The sequence below is a fragment of the Melanerpes formicivorus genome, unplaced genomic scaffold (assembly GCF_026170545.1).
Source record: "Melanerpes formicivorus ecotype bairdi unplaced genomic scaffold, bMelFor1.0.p_v2 SCAF_21, whole genome shotgun sequence".
In the NCBI taxonomy this organism is placed as follows: domain Eukaryota; kingdom Metazoa; phylum Chordata; class Aves; order Piciformes; family Picidae; genus Melanerpes; species Melanerpes formicivorus.
The window spans coordinates 7,218,884-7,236,276 of record NW_027142373.1 but is presented as its reverse complement, the minus strand read 5'-3'; the positions used below and the strand labels follow the sequence as shown (position 1 = coordinate 7,236,276).

Here is a 17,393-nt window from a genome sequence, read left to right as displayed (position 1 = left end):
GGGCACAATGGTCCAAAGCTGGGGCTGGGTGTTCATCTCCCAGCCAAGCCCCGCTGGATTCAGAGCACTCCTGGGGCTCTGATGGCCAAAGGGAGCCTGCCCCACAGCATAGCCATGGACCAAAGGGTACCATCTCATTCTGTGCAGTGGTTTGTGCTCCATTTGCTCCTGTTCCTACCAGCAGCAGCCCCTTCTCTGGTTTTACAGCTGCACCCGCCACACACATCAGTACACGGGCCTGGAGAGAGCTCAGGCACACACCTATCCCAGCTCCAGGATGGCTCCCCGTGCCAGGATGGATGGTCACCTCTCTGGTAGGGCAAACATGGGGCTCCAGGCCAAGGTACACACTGGAGCCATGGGCCAGGCCTGGATGGGAAAAGGAAATCCCGGTCCTCAGCCATGGGGACTGCCCTGAGCCCACAGTGGGCACCCGGTGGCCGCAAGAGCCCCACAGGCACAGTACAACCCCCAGCAGCTGGCAGCCCAAGCATGTCGGCACTGCCTAGGCCCCCAGCAGTGCTGCCAGGCAGGTGCACTTCTCTCCTCTAAAAACAGCCATTTGGGGACATGAGGTCTGTGCCTATCTAGCAGCGAGGGCAGCAGATGGCATCGCAGCTTGCACTGCTGCTGCCCTCACCCTCCGTGGCTCCTCAGCCCAGGGAGGGCTGCTTCTCCCCAAGGACTCGAGGCCACAGTGGTGGCAGATTGCTCACAGGTCCTTGAGAAAGGCTGATTCATCCTGGCTGGAAGGAGACACAGAGCAGAGGCTGCTCACCCACTGCTGTGCCCAGACACCTTCCCCATCCAGATAGGGCAATGCAGTCACAGTCATGCACTCTTAATCTACCCCCATGAACCTTGTGCCCTGAGCAGGAGCCAATGCAAACCCTCTGAGGGCCACCTTGACCAAGCTGGATGTCCAGATACCTGACTCAGAGCACATCCACGTTGCCCAGCATCACCATCCTGGGTAGCAGAGCTGGGAGAACAGGAGTTTGGGGGTGGCCATATCCTTCATGCATGTGCCAATCTTCCCCTTAGCTGGAGGGCAGCAAGCTGAGAGGATGGACACCGCAACAGTTCAGAAGCATTTCAAGTCCTGGAGCTTGTCTCACAGGAGAGGCAGAAGAGCTGAGCTCAGATCTGTCTCTCCCCACGTCGAGGTGCTTAAAAATTTATCATCGAACTTGCAGAAATGAACTCAATTAAAAACCATTTTAAGGGCACTACATTAAAAAAATAACTCTCATATTTTTCCCACGTCAAAGTTCCTGTCTGCAAGCACAGCAGAAGCCACCAAGCAAGTGATGAGGTACCCACTATGCCAGTCAGAGCTCACAGCCCTGGCCAGCACACACTGGTAAGGGAACAACTGATGGAGCAACGGAGCCACATAATGCAGCAAGCAGAGCCCACAGACCCCAGTGAACCCCACATTCCTCTAAGTTCTGCTCCCAGTTTGCTCCCCCAGCAAGGCTGGAAGAAGGACCAAGCCACCAACAGCATGAGGGAGCTCACCCTGATAAAGCAAAGCCCATTAATGTGGTAAGGAAAAGGAAGGGGGAGGGTGTGCAAAGAGTGCCCCAGGAGCAGCAGCACCAACCCATCATGGGCTGCCCCAACAGGTCACATGAGGAGGGATGGATCCAGCACTGATCCTGCCTTGCACACCAATCCTCGCAGCAGCATGTCCCCCGCTGCAGGCACAGCCAGTTTCTGTCTATTTTAGGCTGCTTGTGGAGAGCTCTGGGGAACAGAAGGAGAGAACCAAGAGAACCTGACTGCTGCTGTCACTCCTACAATTTCAGTCACTGCTTCCCTAACCACACAGTCCCATTCTCCCAGTGCTCCCGTGCCCAGAACTGGGATTACTGCTGCTGCCCTTCCCTGGCTCAGGCTGGTACTGCCCCATGGCCTCAAGTCCAAACCAGTGACAAGCCCCCTGTGGCATCTGTCAGTGCCAAAGGAATGAGGTGGCCCCAGGGAAGGAATAAAGGAACCGCAGGAGTTCTGGACACATCAGCAGAGCCCACCCCGCTGTGACCTGCTCCAGCATCTCATTGCCTCTCTAGGTGACCATATCTCATTCTGGGGGAGAGCAGAGTGGTGCTCATGGCCAGCCTGGCAGCTCACAGTGACACCACCATCAGCAATGACAACAACTTCTTCCTGAAAAGGAATGAGGGAATCCCAGGACAAGCAAGAATGGTTCTGCCCATCAGCTGCAAGCCTGCTAGACTTGCGGGGTGGGGAGTGTGTTTTGCATTTCCTTCCTTCTCCATTGCAAAGGAAGAAAGATTTAGGCTTGCATTTGAATTTCATCCAGAAGAAAATAATTCTCTTAGAAAAGAAAGCAGGCAGATAGCTTCACTCCCTCTGTCCCCACATTCCCATTAAGATGGGATTTGAGGAAAAGACAGTTTCAAGCCAAAGAGAATCACCAGGGCTGTGAGGTATCTTTGGGGCTGCATCATTCTGGGATTGCTGGCCCCACCATCATGAGGACCCTAGCCACAGAGGTGCCACTGTTTGCTGAGCAAAGGGGGCTCAGGGAGAAGCAAGCAGCAGCCATGGTGGAGGTGAGGGATGAACTACATCCCAGAGCAACCATATTCTTAAACCCAGACTGTGGCATGACAAGTTTGAGTGCTTTGCTAGGATGGAGAAGCCCTTCCCAGTCCAGCAAGCATCACTGCTTGGAAGTCACAGAATAGGCTGATTTGGGTTCAAAAGGACCTTAAAGACATTGGAACAGGTTGCCCAGGGAGGTGGTAGAAGCCCCATCCCTGGAGGTTTTTAAGGCCAGGCTGGATGTATCTCTGAGCAACCTGATCTAGTGCGAGGTGTCCCTGCCCATGACAGGGGGGTTGGAACTAAATGATCATTGAGGTCCCTTCCAACCCTAACAATTCTATGATTCTATGACTAACACCCCCTAATCCTTCTCCCTCTGCACCCCCAGGACCTGCCTGCACCTACCCCCCACAGCACATGCAACACCCCAGCCCTGCACCCACAGCAACCATGCCGTACCACACACCCTGCAGCCCCTCTGCCCACCCCAGCGGGGTGCTGCGGGGAGGGCCGTGGGGACCGGCCCTGAGGTTGCAGCTAAATTTTAAACTGGGCAGCAAACAAGCAGGGGAGAGAGAGCAGGCTGGAGAGCGAGCTTGCTGTGTGTCATTTCAATGCATGTATTTATATCCTTCACCGACGCAGCATCCCCTTTGTAACGCCACGGAGCGCCGAGAGTCAGGGCTGTCAGTTCGGCGGCGTGTTACAAGTGTTTGATATGGAGATTTTGGCAGTGGGAATGGATGTACCTCGCTGAGAGGTTTATGTAAAATGACAGCTTCAGGAAAATGAAGCACGCAGATATATATATATATATATATATATATATATATATAAAGTACAAACAAAAAGGGAAGAAGAGGGAAGAGAACGCCTTCTGCTCGGCGAGCCCCAAAACAGATCTCTTCTCCTCGCCGCCGGCCCGCGAGCATCTCCCCAGCGCGGCCAGAGGCAGCGCTCCAGCTGCACCAGCCCCACCAGCTCTGCTTGGCTGGTTCGGGATTTACAGCCACGCTCCCCCGCCTCAGACCGCTGCCCCATTTCCATTTCATCACTCCTCCTCTCCCCCCTTGTTTACGGGGCTGAGCCTTTTATCGCTGGCTGCGCGTGGGCGAGCACAGGCAGGAGGAGGAGGAGGAGGGTGCCTGGAGAGCGCTGTTGTCAGCGGGCCCGGGGAGAGGCTCTGCAGCTCCTGCCAGCCATCGCAGGGCTCGGAGCTGGAAGATGTTGCAGAAACAGATCGAGGCAGTGGTTGGTCCCCATCCCTGACCACAGCACCTGCTGTGATGCTGTGCTGAGGGATGGGTACCGAGCTCTGGGCAAAGAGCACCTCCAACACCCATCTGGGAGTCTGGGTTGATGTGCACAGCTGGAGGAAGTCCAGTCAAGGCCAAAAGGCACTAGCAGGAGGAGCAGATGGGATCCCACCTCTGGACAGGTCAGGGGAATTGGGGAGTTTGTTTCCACAACAACTCCTACCATTCACCTCACCGAGCTCCAGCACCCTGAGGGAAGGACCCAGCCCTCAGGCAGGGTCATCTCCACCAACAAGAAAGGCAGTGAGGTCAGAACCAAATTCACAGCTCCAGAACCATATCTGGCCCTGTGTGCCCTGCCCCAGGCAGCTTACTTCTTCAGCTTTATGCCCTCCTGCATCCCCTCCAGCCATCAGGGATGCTTGCCCATGGCTGGGATGGAAGCAATTCCTGCTGCAGCTATAATGATCCATAAAGAAGCTGACTTGTTTCTTACCTTTCTGAAATGAAGGATGGTGATTACTCTACATCCCAGTTCACAAAGCTTAATCCAAATTGATGGCCTCCCAGAGATTGTTTCTCTTGCCTATCACCCAATCCAACACCTGACTCTCCCCTACTCATGTCTACTCACTAGCAGAGTAACTCACTAGCAGAGTAACTCACATAGGCTCAGGACAGAAAGGCCATTTATCCTGGAGTGAAAGGTTCCTAGAGGAGATGTTCAGTTAAAGGTATGTTAGAGGGAGGTGGCAGCCTTGCCTTCCTAACAGGACCCTGGCAATGGAGTAGTGGTCTGCTCAAAGCCCTTTGGGAAAGAACCCTTCTGCACCTCCCAAGATGCCCCTCCAGGGTCTTTGCAGCAGATCCAGAGGACAGGAGGTAACCAAGGTGCCCCCAAAGCCCATCTGGCCAAATCCCGCCATACCCCCCATATTCTAAGTCACATCTCAGGATAAATCCAACTCCAGGCACACATGAGATCATCACCACTTTGCTAAGTGCTACAGAAAAAGGAGACAGCAGTCTGCAAGTTCTGACCTGGGTCATGGTCTGAAGCATCCCTGAATCCTGCAGCTCCCCCAGCATGGAGCAAGCTCAGGGGCAAAAGAGCATCTACAGGCTTCAAAGGCTGCAGCAAGAGTTTCCTCACTAACCACTGTCAGAGGGATGGCTGCAGGGAAGAGCAAAGCCCTTGCACACAGTCTGCAGACATCCCAATTCTGCAGACATCCCAATTATGGCCACAACTGCGCACCTAGGCACCCAGCTGAGCAGTGTCCATAAGGAGCTTTCAAACAGCCCTGCAAGAGACCTCAGAACTCAGTGCCCAGCCACCTTGCTCCTTCTGGAGCAGCATAAACCAGCCAGTGGCACCAGCCACACAGCAGGAGATGGCCAGTGTGGTTCTGGAGAGCAGAACCACTGTGTCCGTGCACACCGTGGCCTCCAAACCCTGTTTGTCTTCTCAGGTGGCAGCAGAGCGCAGCACCTTCCCCCTACCCCTCCACATGGCACCGATACAGCCCAGCTCCACGGGCACCCAGCTCCCATCCTGACCAAGAACATCTCCCCAGTGCCAAACACCCCAAGCAGGAACCTGGAGCCCCTCTGCTCCCCCAGCCAATGTGGAGGCTCCGACACTCAGCCAGAGCAGCACTGCAGGGCTGGGCACAGCTCTGCCTGGCTATAAATATCCAGGAGCAGAAGGGACAGCAGAGGCTACAGCTGAACTGTGCACCATGTGTCACAGGAACACAGCACAGCCCTGAACTCAACTGCCCTGTGTTTCCCCCTGCACTTGAGTGAGACCTGGAAGAAAATACTCCCTGACACGCAATCCCTTGGCAGCATCTGCTGGCACAGGTGTGTCAGTCCCTCTGGCTACTGGAGCAGCAGGTCTCACCTGGCAGGAGAGGCAGAGGGTGGGCCTTGGTCACAGGCATCAGGACACAAAGCTACAGGAGATGGTGGCTTCTTCCCTGCAACATCAGGCTCAGGGCACCAGAATCCACCAGATCAGAGCACCCAAGAGTCCCTTGCTGACCTGAGTCATGGCTGAACAGGAGCCCTGATGTCCCCCAGCTGCCAGCAGCCCCTTCCCCTCGGCCAGCCGGCAGTGGGCAGCACAGGCTCCCGCAGCCCTGACCTCAGGCAGGCGAGCTGATGAACACATCAGCCCTCCCTTTTGCTGTTTAAGACATCCTCATTTCTGCTGCACCACAGGTGTGCCCGGCACTCAGAGCCGGAGCAGCCGCCGCGCTCCTGCCAGGAGAGCTGACTCCTAATTAGACAGATAACAGCAAATCATGACAACAGACCACCGAGGGGAATGGCAGGGACTGCTGCTCTGTGGACAGCAGGAGCTCTGGGGCCCCTCTGACAGCTCCTCCGCTTGTTCCGCACTCACTCCCCACAGCCGGCACTGGGAACAGAGCAGCAGCTCCGGAGATAAAAACAGCAGGAAGAGGAGAGAAAAAAAAAACACACCAAACTGCAGGAATCTCAGAATCATGGTTGGAAAAGAATTTTAAAAGCATCGAGTCTAACCATTAACCCAACACTGCCAAATCACCACTAAACCATGCCCCTCAGCACCACATCTACACAGCTCTTCAGTCCCTCCAGGGATGAGGACTCCACCACTGCACTGGACAGCCTCTTCCAGGCCTTGACAATCCTTTTGGAGAAGGAACTGTTCCTTATGTCCAACCTAAACCTCTGCTGGCACAACTTGAGGCTGTTTCCTCTCATCCTATTGCTTATTCTTTGGGAGAAGAGACTGACCCCTACCTCACCATAACCTCCTTTGAGGGAGCTGTAGAGAGTAAGAAGGTCTCCCCTGAGCCTCCTTTTTCTCCAGGATGAACAACCCCAGTTCCTTCAGCCACTCATCATTAGGACTTGTGCTCTAGACCCATAACCAGCTTCGCTGCTCTCCTTTGGACATATTCCAGCACCTCAATGTCTTTCTTATAGTGAGGCTCAAAATTGAATACAGGTTTCAAGGTGCAGCCAAGGAGAAAGTCCAGGAAGAAGGAGAAAGGGGAGCTGCTGGAGGGCAGTGGGGTCACTTCATCTGCTCCTCACGCGTCACAATGTGCTCACTAGCTCCCTGGTCATGGACAAAAAGCTGCCCTTGTCCCATCTAGACTCCCAAAGAAGCAGGTGGGAGGGAAGCACATTCCAGGAAGGATGAGGACAAAACCACAGCCACACCATGCCTTGCAGAGCACCATGACCCACTGCAAGTCCAGCTTGCATGTGTGAGGAGCACCCAGCACCAGGGCAAAGGGTCTGCAGAAGTGGCACACCTCACCCTCAGGAGGGACATCCCAGCTCAGATCTCCCCATTGGCTCTAGCATCAACCCAGCACCATCACATCCCAAGGGAAACTCTGTGGGGAGCAGCTGCAGGAGCCCCACACCCCAAGGAGCTCAAACAGAGCCAGAGCAGCCTGACTCACCGGCTGCATGCTCAGCACTGGCTGCCATCGTTCCCACCGCCACGATAGGTGGGCGGCCACGCCGGGAGGGGATGCACAGGAACAGGGAGGGGGGTGGGGAATGTCCCCAGAGGAACAAGCAAAACAAACCCAAACCCAAGGGATGTTCACGGAGCCACCCCAGTCAAGGAGCGAGCGCAGCTACAAACACATCTGCCCAACAGAAGGACCTCAGGCAATTCAAAGAGGACCTGAGTGCTGCTCCACTCCCTCGTCCCCCCCAAATTCTCCTCCTAACCAGCCATCCCCTCACGGCGCCAGGCTTCGGTGCGTGCGTGCGCATGTGTTTTCATCCTGGTCTTTAAATGAGGTCTTTGCTGAGAATTTACAATTCCCTCATGGCCTCAATCTTGCAAAGATTGCTTTTTTAACACTGTTGGGCTTTAATTCTAATAAGCCTCCTCTTTATTACGGAACCAGGTCACATTGCCTTGACACTGCAAGAAAATCTTTCATCAGGAAGGAAAACGGAGAAGGGAAAAGAGAAATAAAGACAGGGAGGGAGAGAGGAGGAAGAAAGGGGAGACAAACAAATAAAAGCTGCTCACTTCATCCGGGGGACTTTGTGAAGCAGGCAAACAGCCGGCGGGCAGCAGCGGGGCTGCCGGGGAGAGGTGGCTTCCCGCAGCGCCGCTCGCACCCCCGAACGCGCAGGATTATTTCTGGTGCGGCTTCACCTCCCACGCACCCTCCCACCCTCCGCTGCTTAAAAACGCCGAGAGGAGCAGGAGGGGAAGCTTGACAAAACTTTGACAGACATAATGAGGACAGAGTTCAGCGCGGCCCTGGACAGATGGCCGGTATCGCCGGCCCTGCACAGGGCTCCTCATTACCTGGCCGGCGCCGCGGGGTCAGGAAGCGGATCGGAGCGGCAGCGCCAAGCACCCGCGAGACCCAAATGCCCCTGCCAGAAGAAATGAAAGCCCTTCACTGGCAGGAGAAGGCGGTACAGCTTCTCCTCATCATCAAACAACTGCTCGAATATTGATTTTCCTTTCTGGAGGCTCCCCCAGCTCTAGCATCGTTCCCAATGCCCAGCTCCCGGGCCGGTCGAGGCTGGCTCCTGGTCTCTTCAGCTCCCCAACTTCTTGGGTTTGCCTAGCTCAAGACGTGTTATCACTAAACATCTCCTGTCGGTGTCTTATGTCATGGCCGTTGCCATGGAAATGGGCTGATCTCATACCCCACTTTGGCTCCTCACGCCTGCACCGGCAGCCTCCCGGCACAGGATCCGGAGAGGGCTCATTTGGGCTCACGAAACCCCCCGCCGCCGTCTGTTCCCACACAACGAGGCCCTGTTAGCCAAAACGCAGAGGAAATCAGGACTCTGGGATGCTGGTCATTGCTCCCAGTGCCCACCACCACTCTCTCCATCCAGCTTTGAGCCCCAGATCCCCACCACCACCCCGTGGCAGCCTCATGTGCTGCAGCAGAGAGCATCCCAGGCTGTGCCAATGCCCAGCGGTGCACATCCTGGCACATCACCGGAATCCCACACACTGACGAGCCACTTAATCTCTGTCACTGACAGCGTGCTGGTGGAGCAGCACACTTCCCCTGCCTGCACTGGAGGAAAACTGCCCAGGATGTTAGGGGCTGTGCAGTGATGGGGGGAAACCCATGGTGGCATTCCCCCTGCAAGAGAAATGCCCGACCAGCATGTCCCTTGTCCCCAGTCAGCTTCGGGGTATAGCTGCAGAGCTACTCTTGCACATGATAGGTGCTGCAGCATTCCTCAGTACCTGCTGCTGAGGCTGGCAGGACCATGAAGGACATGGAGGAAGCAAAGAAGCCAGAGACTACCTGCACCTGCCAAGCCACCTTGGCACAACTGCTCTGGGCCACCCCAGCAACTCTGATCTGGGGTGCTCACAGCCGCACCTGCACAAACCCACCAGTGTTCTCCACACCATATCTGAACAGCTATCAACTGATCCCACCACAGGAGGAGACTCTAAACCCAGGCTTCCAGTACTTGTATGAGGGCAGTGGTCCAGAGTTCTGCTCAGCAGACTCCAGGACCATCCACACTCCTCCACTGGTCCAGATACAGACCATTCCACCAGTCAACTTCTTCATTAAGATAAAAAGAGATCCTCTCACCCCTGGGCAGCCCCAGCCCCACAGAGGCACTGTGGCAGGCAGAACCAGCTCCACCAGCAGCAAGATTTCCTCTGTCCTAGACAAGGAACCAGAGCCCCAGCCTTGGTTCTGGAGGTTGGAGACGTGGATGAGGCCATCAACACCGTTTAGCAACGGCGTACACAGAGCAACAGCCACCCAAGGTGCATCACTGCAGAGGCGATGGAAGCACAAATGCCTCTTCACCGTGCTGAGGGAGACCCAAGCCACCCTCCAAATCCTTCCTGCTGGGTTGTTTATTTAGCTGGGGAAGGGCAGGGCTTTACCAAGCCAAGCAGCTCACACACAGGAACTGAAAATGCCTTTGCCAGGGTCGGGAGGGACGAGGCTCCTGAGCCGCAGCCTCTCCTGCCGCGGAAGCACAGCCGCGATTGCAGCGGGGGGGAGGGGGGGGGGGGGAGGCCGGGGCTGCTCCAAATGTAGATGTTTTAATTCTCAGCGCTAGCAGCTGCACTTAAGGCAAGAGAGGCAGGGAAGCCATGCACAGGAGTAACCATGGCAACTTCACGGAAGTTAAATAAAAACTTCTTTAAAAAAAGATAACGAGGTCCCTGAATCATGCTTTATCAGCTATGTTGCTATAAAGATCGAGATACAGCCAGCTCAGGATTCCTAATTACTTCTCCAATATACTGTAGATAGCTTTATTTAAAAAAAAAAAAAAAAAAAGAAAAAGAAAAAAAAAAAAGAAAAGCAAGAAAGAATCCAGCTAAACGGATAATTATTTAGGCCTCTCTTCATACCGGGATTTGCATATCCCATGAAGCACCTTCCTGCCCGGATCTGCCTGCAAGAGCCTTCCGTGCAGCCCCGCTTTGCTCGCGGCTCTGGGGGGTTTTGTGGCTTACGCTCCGAGCAAGGGGAGGGCCCCGCTGGTGGTGGGATGCTGCTCGATGATGCTGGCGTGTCCCGGTGCTGCCAGAGCCCCCCAGGCGCAGCAGGAGCATCCCACGTAAGGCAGCTCTGGGCAGCTGCAGCAGCGCTGCGGTGCCCTGCAGATTACCTGGGCTGCCTGCAGAGCCCCTCGGCGCAGAGCGATGCTCTCCAGCAGCAGCCACCATTTCTACGTGTTCAACAGCCTCAGCCACAGGCAGAGCCCAGTACAGGCAGCACCCCAGTCCCTATCCCACACTCACCAGTTACCAAGTCCGTGACACCCCTTGCCAGGGCCCAGCAAGCAGCCAAAAGCAGGGTTGGTCCCCAGTTCAGCCAGCAGCTCGCACCAGCCCAATGCCTGCTGCAGCGTTACAGCAGAAATTCCTTCACTGCTCAGAAACCAAGCCCACAAGTTGTGTGAGAGCCCTAATCCCTTTTTCCCATGAAACAGGCTCTCAGACAACCCCAGTAACTCCTGGGGAGCAAGCAGAACTTCCCAGCCTGCAAACAGGCAACACTCAATTGTACCCATGGCCTGGCAGCACTGTTCTCATCAGGCATCAAAGTCCTGAGTGCCGTTTGGGGAAGCTTAATTGAAACCCACAGTTTCCATCAGTCACAGCAGCAGCAAAGGCAGGTGATAGAGGACCTACCAGGGACCAGAGGTCTGTCACTGCTCCCAGTGACCTCCTAAACCCATAGACGTGGGACACTAGTGCCATCATCACCTGCCTCATTTACTTCCACTGCACATTTTGAGCCCCAAAGAAAATGAGATGAAAAACCGTCCAAGCCCAACCGGGCACCCAAACACAGCGCCACTGCCCACCCCAGCTCCTGCCCCACAAACAGACAGCACCCAGTTGCACCTTCACACAAGGGCCAAACCCAGCCAGTGCTGTCAGGATGAGGACAACCTCCAGTTAAATCACCACAGAGCATTTCCTTCTGCCTTAAAATGAATTTTTTTTCTTTCTTACTGGCCGATCCACAAAGATGTCACAGGGAGCAAACAGAATGCCAGATCCTAACGAGAAGGATGCACCATGTGAAAGCTTAGAGAGTTCTTTGGATTCCTTATTTTCACAGCTGTTGTTAAGACTAAGTGAACTGTATGTGTTATTTACTGCATTTTAAAAGTCATTTAATTTAAGCTGATTCTGAATGGAAATTAGTATCCAATTAAAATGTGAGGGGGGGGGGGGGGAAGTCAGCATTTGGAAGCAGATTATTAAGTAAAGCTACACTAAATATGTTGGAGGCATAAATATCTAGGAATAAGTTCAATGTTTAAAAGTGGATTTATTCAGCAAAGGAAGTATCATCTGCGGTCCAGGAACTGAGCAACCAGTTATCAAGGTCAAGATTTTTATCAGCAGGTCTCAGATTCTCACATCTGTGTTTTACCCAGAGCTTGATTAAGAGTTTAGAAATCTGGAAAACTCTCCCTCTTTCTCTGGCTCCCTGCTTTAGAATTAATTGTTTATCGATCCAACAAGAGGAAGATATTCCCCTCCCAGCTGTGGAGGAGGTGAGCCTGTTGTCAAAAGTTGTTTTATCACTTCCATAAATTCCAGTTGCAATGACTTCTCCTTTTTCTCCAAGCACTGGCTCTGCTCCTTCATCCCTTGAGATGGTTTTAGCCCATTACAAAGCTCAGGCCATCGCCCACTTCGCAGTTTCAAGAAATTCAGATTGCCCAAAGGGAGCATCAAAGATCCTACTCACATCCCAGTGAGCCCAGAGCCTCTTAGATATTTAAACCCTGTTTTCACCCACCTCCTGCCTGGGCAGAGCCATGCAGCTGGGAGGGCATTTTGGGTATATGCATGCCAGGCACTGCAGCACAGCCAGGAGAGGAAGAAACCAGCTGGGGTTCAGTAGCCATCATCCTCGCTTAGCTCTATATTTATTTTCCCAGGTAGAAGCATCCCCACAGCAGGGACACAGGCAGCCAGGCAGGGCCCACACAAGTACATGGTTCCTGTGCTACTTGGGGGAAAAAATAACAGCAAAATACAAGGAGAAACCACTTTTGCCAGCAACAAAACCCTGTGGATCTTCTCCCTGCTGCTGTGGGATCCATGCTTGCAGCCCTCTGCCTGCCACAAGCAATGAGGGACTGAGCACCAGAGCTGCTCTCTGCCTTGCAAACTCACAGAAACAGCTTAAATTTCTGAGTAGTAAAGCCAAAAAATTACTAAGGGGGGGTGAGGGGAAACGAACAACCGCTCAATGGGGTTGCAGGCCTGGCTGTTCCTCCCTGTGCCAGGGTCTCATGGTACCAGCTATCACGCTGCACAGCCATGTGCCATAGCTGGAATAAAATACCAGCTGGAATAAAATATCAGCTCTCCTGCCACAATGACCAGAGGAACATGACAAGAGCCATGGAGGGAAAACGCAGCCCAAAAGGGAGCTCTGGCCAGTGGAACTGGGGTGCAGCAACTTGCTGCAGGTAACACACAGAGGGGTTTATGACTGCACAGATCCCACTCTGTTGCCAAGGCATGCCCACAGTCCGGGTCCAAGATGGGAGGTCTGGAGATGCCAACGAGGGAATGGGATCAAGGCTGCTCAGCAAAGCCTAGGATGGGCATGAGCTGCTGGCAGGATGACCCACATCAGGCAGTGATGGGCAAGAAGGGTGGGGGGACATGCACACACTGGATAAGGAAAGATGAAAAAGGATCCCACACTTGTACGCTCATTTCTACCCATCAGAAATTCAATCTTGCCTTGTCTGGAAGACACAATGATGCCTGGAGCATCTGAGATCGAGCTGAGCAAAAGAAGGAGCTAGCTTTAGATTGGTTTATTACAAATAAAGGGTTTAAAAAAAAAAAAAACAAACACAAAACCTTAATCTCAGTAACTGATGAAATACCAGAGAGGAAAATTTTGCCTCCTTGTTGAGCGTCTCAGCCTGTCAATTAATTTGCGAGAAGGCACATCCCAAAATACCTCAAACAATTCCCACAGAAAGCCCTGGAACAGCCCCTGCCTGCACTGCCAGGGATTGGGGAGGAAGAAAGCAGCTGCTGCCAGCAGCCCCCCAGCAGAGCCCAGCAACAGAAGGACCATCCCAGTGGGAGAAGACACCAGGGCTCTGGACTCAGGTTCCCGGCTGGCTCACTGGCACGGAAAGGGTCCCCTGAGGGCTCTGGGGGCACCGAAGCCCTCAGGGTGGCTAGAGCTGACTGCCAGCAACAGCTGGGGTTGGGGAGGGCAGAGGAGGGTCACCACGGGCTCTGAGCCAATATGTGGGAGGCCTGTCAGCTCACAGGCTTGAAAATGTCTCCTTTCCACTTCATTGTATTCATCACGACAAGCAAAAGGCGTTCAGACCCATTTGAAAGCCAGCTGCTCTGCAGGTCACCTTTCAAAGCCAGCTGAGACACTGACTCACTCCACACCCTCAAGAAAGGCACCTCAGCCTCCTGAGCCTCCTCATTCCAGATGTGCAAAAAACAGAGATGTTGCCATCCAAACCTCCCCCAGCACCTCCAAAGCCTGCTCTGAGGTGATGCTCGAGGAGCTCCAGGATACCAGCACCACGCAATGTTAGCTGTGTAGGTCCACAGCTGCACCACCTCCAGTTCAAACCTGCTCCACTAAGCTCAGCCTCAAACCTCTTCACCAGCTTCATTTCCCCCTCCATGGCTGTCTGAAAAGAGCAAGTCAGTCATTATTCAGCATGCTCTCCCCTCCCCCCCATCAGACCATAAATTAAAAGGGAACACAAATAAATTAAGGAACTTCCCTCATGCCTTTTGTTATCTCAGTAACCTTCAGAGGCATTTATCTATTGTCAGCTGATCCATCTGAAAAATGGTGACAACAAACTAATTTAGTAAATGCACTTACTTGAAACCCTTTATTTCTACATCGAATGAGCAAATACGGTCTGTGCCGGGCATGCTGCTCGAGACATCAGACTGATGGGGGGACACAGTCAACCCCTTCCCCAAGCACCCAACCCCAGCAGCCACATGTTCCAACCCCCCTCCTGCACTCCTCCCTGGCCAGGGAAGCACAGGGTCCCTCTCAGCCAGCATAATGAACTAAACCATCCAACCCAGGGTGGGAAAGAAGAAACCTTCTGCACAGGATGAGGAGGCAAACAGAAGCCCAGAGCAGCTCAGAGCAATGGGCTCCAGCAGCAGCAAACACAATGTGCAGACTGCCCAGCCATGCCACCACCCAGGACCTGAACATGGGAATTAACAACATGTTCTAGTGATAGGAGGTGGAGCAATAAGTGCAACTGGGACAGAGAACCTTCATTTTGTAAAGGAAGGAGAGAAAAATCCTAACCCCTGTCATACAAGGACTGTATAAGTGGGAAACACATGGAATTTGCATGGCTGGCCAGGTCTGGAAAAGTAAAGCTGGAAGAGCCAGTTTTCCAAAGGCAGCACCACATGGAGCAAGGGTCAGCATCCTAAAACCTCCCAGCCTGCCCAGGCCCCTCTCTTTGAAGAGCAGCAGGAAGGGAAGGGAAGGGACTGGCACCACAGCAGCCCTACAGCCAAGTGCAAGGTACCCATGGAGGACCCCAGCATGGTACCAAGCAGGCTCCTGAAGAAGTCTGTTACTGATGGCTCCTCCAGTGCTTCCAGTTTTGCAACATCTGTCCCCATGAAGTTCCTAAACTGAAGGAAGGAGCAAGAACTGTCACCGTGGGGCTGGAAGGTTTCCCAATCCCATCCCAGTACCTTCTGTGCTCCTTCAGGTATCTGGGGCTGGGCTCACAGCCACCAGGCCTATGGGGTCCAGACTTCTCATCTCCAGTGCTCCAAAGCCACCCTCTCCACTCACTATAGGACATTTATGTCCCTGTGAGAGGATCCCACAGCCATGCCCCAAAACCAACTGCCTTAACTCCGGAAAAGGTTTACCTAACGCTGCAGCAAAGCATTTCTGTGCCCTTGTGCCAAGGCTTTCTGTGATGCTGAACAATCCCACAGCTCACTTCAAAGGAGAAGGGGGAGAAAAAAACCCTCCCGGATTTTCTGTGAAACAACAAGCAGAGCCTCACCACAGCTCCCCAGAGCCAAGAACAAGTTCCCAATGACTGGCCAGATCTGGGCAGCCCTGCCAGCCCCCACCCGCTGCAATCATCCCTCTACAAGAATTATCAACTCCGGGCTCTTTCTCCATCTATTATCCAGAAAAAATAGCCTTAATTTCTTGCTTTGTGAGGCTTTATCACGCCTCAACCATTTCAGCCTGAAAGCAGGAAGCTCTTTGGGGAGGAGAGTGCCTTCATCCATGTTTGCAGAGAACCCAGCAAGGCCTCCAGCCCGGCCATAGCTGCTGGGCACCATCGGAATGCAAGTAACCCGGGGGCAGAGGAATACACCCTGGAAGTGCTGCCAGATGAACCATGAACCTGAGATAAACCATGAGCCTGAGATCAGCCATGAGCCTGAGATCAACCATGAGCCTGAGACATCCCAGAAAATGCTGGGCAGAATTAGCAGGGGAAAAAAGAACAAGGTATTCTCTGACCTCACAGCCTCACACAGCAACCTGCAGCCAGCCCAGGCTGTCCCCCCCAGGGACAGAAACCAGGTGGCAGGAGCCACCCTGCCTGAGGAGGCTTCTGCGGAGGCAGACAGCGAGTTCCAAACCTTCACGAAAGGCAGCCAAAAATAGTCACTGTTGTTAATGTCATGCTTACTGGAGTGAGAAGCCGAGAAATCCCTGTTCTCCACCACCACCCCTCCGCCTGCACACACACAGGAGATAACGAAGCCTCCCCAGTGCTCCCCAGGCTGTTCCAGCCAGAGGGATGGGTCCTTACCCTCGCTTCTGGGCAGTGCCTGGGCAGCACAGCTGCTCCTGGACCCCTGCACCACGTTTGTTTACTTCAGACATCATCTGCCTGGATGCCTTTGGGTGCGATGCTGGGCACGGTGCAGGCTCCTGGCATGCACACAGCCGGGGCACCGGTGGCAAACAGGCAGCTAGAGAACAGCATGGGCACTTCCACACACACCATCAACAAACCAGGGGACTTGAAAGGGCCTTCTCCATTCCTCCCTCCCCACACTGCAAGCCCTCAATGCACCAGCACAGCATGCAATGAAATTCCAGGAGAGGCAAACCCCAGGGAAAGCTGCTCGCTTGCTGTGCTCTGTCCATTCACGGTAGGTCCAAGCTCTGCCCCACAACTTCACCTGCTCCCCCAGCCCGAATGGGACCCTCTTCTCCTCCATCTCATTAACCCAGACTCCACCTCATCCAACTTTTCCTTACAATTCCCCTTCACCTGGAGGCAGTGCTTTTAATTAGCACAATATTCCTGTTAACAACAGCACCTAATTAAGACATCCGCTAAGCACCTATAGTGCAAACTTAATGAGAAGTTGGCCCCGCATTCTCGCACAGACAAACCAAGCGCTGTCAAAGCCGCTAGGAACAGGCAGCTTCGGTTACTGGACCCAGCTCGGTGTCCGGAGCTGGCACCGCCCGCCGCAGCCAAACTTCGTCCCGGAGCGCACCGGGGCAACTACTGTGCCACCAAAGCCCCCTCCCGGCACCCCGCTCCACCTCACCTGGAGCACTGACCCTTCCCCTGGGATGCGCTTCGAGGCTCCCGGTGTAGTTCCCGGTGGAACCCACCCCCACCCCAGGGCCGCCCTAGCCGCCGTCTTGCCGTTCCACGATCGGTGTGAGCTGCCCCCGCCCGTCCGCAGCCTCCCCGCACTGCTCCCCTTCCCGGTGCCGTAGGGCAGACTGGAGGGGGAAAGGGAGCGTGGGGGGGAAAGGGGAGGGGGGTGTTGATGCAGGTACCTCCGCTTCCCCCTCCTGCCGGTAACTCACGCTCTCAGAAGTCCCCGCCGCGGCGGCGGAGGCGGAGGGCAGCCGCGGGTCCCCACCCGCCGAACGGCATCTCCCGAGCAGCGGAGACCGGGGCGGCAGCGGGCCGGGCTCGCCGGGCTGGGGCTCGCCTCACCGGGCAGCCTCGCACGCGGCTGCGCCCGCGCCACCGCCGCCGCCCCCGGAGCCGGCGAACGAACGAGCGAGC

At 54.5% G+C, this 17,393-nt stretch overlaps 1 protein-coding gene across 8 annotated transcripts in view; it reads right to left on the bottom strand.

Annotated features, from left to right (window-relative positions):
- Positions 1-17,393, bottom strand: part of RBFOX3 (RNA binding fox-1 homolog 3) — a 191,852-nt gene that overhangs the window by 130,681 nt on the left and 43,778 nt on the right. For 4 of the 8 annotated variants that reach the window (XM_068151298.1, XM_068151294.1, XM_068151300.1 and 1 more), the window contains exon 1: positions 17,189-17,293. The exons of 1 other annotated variant lie outside the window; for it this stretch is intronic. The gene's annotated coding sequence lies outside the window, so the exon portion shown is untranslated. Of the gene's footprint in view, positions 1-17,158; positions 17,296-17,393 lie in introns of those variants that run through there. 3 more of the 8 variants (XM_068151301.1, XM_068151299.1, XM_068151295.1) reach the window with 3 other exon arrangements.